Source organism: Ascaphus truei, chromosome 10 (genome assembly GCF_040206685.1).
Source record: "Ascaphus truei isolate aAscTru1 chromosome 10, aAscTru1.hap1, whole genome shotgun sequence".
Taxonomy (NCBI): domain Eukaryota; kingdom Metazoa; phylum Chordata; class Amphibia; order Anura; family Ascaphidae; genus Ascaphus; species Ascaphus truei.
In genome coordinates this window covers 48,858,800-48,861,273 of record NC_134492.1, presented here as the reverse complement: position 1 = coordinate 48,861,273, position 2,474 = coordinate 48,858,800, and the positions used below count along the sequence as shown (strand labels likewise).

Below are 2,474 nucleotides of genomic sequence, written 5' to 3'. Positions count from 1 at the left end.
TTATTTATTGTTCTTTATGTATTTTAAATGGGCAAAATCAATCCAGATGTGGATAATAATAATTGTGCCCATTACTATACTGTATGTTTTAGGGGTGGGTGATTTCTTTATTAATATTTGTGTTTCTAAATTAATTTGGGGGGGGGGGCACAGAATTGGTACTGCAGACCCGTGGGGACACCTGCGGGGGGGGGGGAGCGAGAGAGAGAGAGAGAGAGAGAGGCAGAGAGAGAGAGAGAGAGGCAGAGAGAGAGAGAGAGAGGCAGAGAGAGAGAGGCAGAGAGAGAGAGAGAGAGGCAGAGAGAGAGAGAGGCAGAGAGAGAGAGAGAGAGAGAGAGGCAGAGAGAGAGAGAGAGGCAGAGAGAGAGAGAGAGGCAGAGAAGCAGCAGGCACTTCAAAGGCTTCAAGGAAACAGGTGCTTGTTCAACAGAAATATATATATATATGTATATATATGTGTGTGTGTGTATATATATGAAAGAAAGAAAAAGCGCCCGATCCTAGTGTAAATTCAGATTTAAAAGGTTTTAATTATCATGAACAGACGATTGCCAACTCACACTTTGTCAGTTTAAAATAAGCAATTTATGGGACAAGCCCATGCACCACGCTGACGTCCAGGTTTCAGAAGTCTTCCATCTGCATACAAATGTGGCTGCTGTGAATCAGCCCTGCTGTGGGATGTGCTGCCGGTACAACCTTTCTCCTCTGCAGGGAAGGTACAGTAGATGTTTCTGGCTGTATTCAATCACCCACCGATCGAGTAGCAAGATGCAGGAACTGACGTCTGTGCTCTGGAGCTTGAGCTGCTTGGCCACAGTAGTTTCCTGTACCACGTGACCCTACGCGTTTCCTCCGTCTCACGGATTTCATCAGAGAGAGAGAGAGAGAGAGAGAGAGAGAGATAGCAGCAGGGACTTCAAAGGCTTCAAGGAAACAGGTGCTTGTTCAACAGAAATATATATGTATATGTGTGTGTGTGTGTAAATATATATATATATATATATAATACTGAGTTAAGTTATGGTGAGTAAAAAAAGTGACAAAAACCCTCCACAGGAAAGCAAATATGCAAATATAGCTGTATGCTCATCTGCATGTCTTAGGCAGGTCTTAGGCGGGGTTGCAGACCTGCCTAAGACATGCAGATGAGCATACAGCTATATTTGCATATATATATATATATATATATATATATATATATATATATATATTTATGTATTTATATATATTTATTTATTTATTGGATTGTTTGTGTAATATATATATATATATATATATATATATATATATATATATATATATATATATATATATATATATATATACATGTAGAGGTATCAGTACCGTGTTAGCCGAGCTTCAATAATCAAAAAATAAATAGATGATACCGTTCTGTGGCTAACGAAATGCTTTTATTTGTGCGAGCTTTCGAGATACACTGATCTCTTCTTCCAGCGATGTTACAATGAATGAAGCAAGCAAAAGCTATACTATAAACAGTGTCTATTGGAATGTTATCTGTGCTGGTCCTTCCCCCGGTGTGGATGTGTTTTATGGCTGGAAATGTCAAAAGGTTCCTGAAAGCAAGTGATGAAAGAGTGTGTATGTGTATCAGTGTGAATAAAAATTAATGGAGAGCCCACAGTATATACAGTGCTTTACAAAAGGTGTGTGTGGAGTGGGAGTGGATATAAATGGTGTGGATGGGTGTGGAAATTCAGCATACAGTTGTATTTGCATATATATATATATATAAAAGAAACACACAGCGCAAATCTAAACAGTTTGTTCCTGTGGAATGTAGAATTTACACCACTTGTAGAGCCAAAATTATTTAAATGAGGTACATACCCTGGTGTACACCTATCCCTACACACTGCAGCCAAATTAGGTCTGCGGCTCCACGGTCGCCGCCTTGAAGATCTGTAGAAGAATGACCTAGGCGCAAATAAGACAGGGAAGAGAAAAAGCACACAAAAAGAGATCATAGGGCAGTATATCTAATATTGCATAGACTTTAAGATGGTAAGAGATGCGCTTACACAGATTGGATAAGTAAGAGCCTGTAATCCTCTATGGGACTCGCCAACGTAGTTTTAACTCTGTGACTGCTGGATCTCCAGATATCCTCTCCACGGGAACACCGCTGCTACTGCTGCATGCACTTCATGTTTCTGGCACTCACGTTTCTCTATGGATGGATCTCATAAGAGGGGGGGTAGGGGGGGATGGGGAAGAAATAATGGAAGGGAACAAGATAGTGTAAAATCGTTTAATCTAAAAAGACTTTATAAAATATAGCTAATCAACTCACATTTGGTGAGATAATAACAGGCAGTAGAGAGTGTTTAGCGAGTCTCTCACACTCGTGTAGAAGCGCCGGTTACCAGTCCTCTCCGCAATCTCTGCTACTTCCGTATCACGTGTTCGGACGTAGCGTGTGACGCGGCCCAGCTCTCGCGAGCTTCACT

The 2,474-nt window shown here is 40.8% G+C and overlaps 1 long non-coding RNA gene across 1 annotated transcript in view; it reads left to right on the top strand.

Moving 5' to 3' along the window:
* Positions 1-856: 856 nt before the first annotated feature.
* LOC142503395 (uncharacterized) overlaps positions 857-2,474 on the top strand; it is a 13,642-nt gene continuing 12,024 nt past the window's right edge. Inside the window, exon 1 of the long non-coding RNA XR_012804007.1 lies at positions 857-940. This is a non-coding gene — a long non-coding RNA (uncharacterized LOC142503395). The remainder of the gene's footprint in view (positions 941-2,474) is intronic.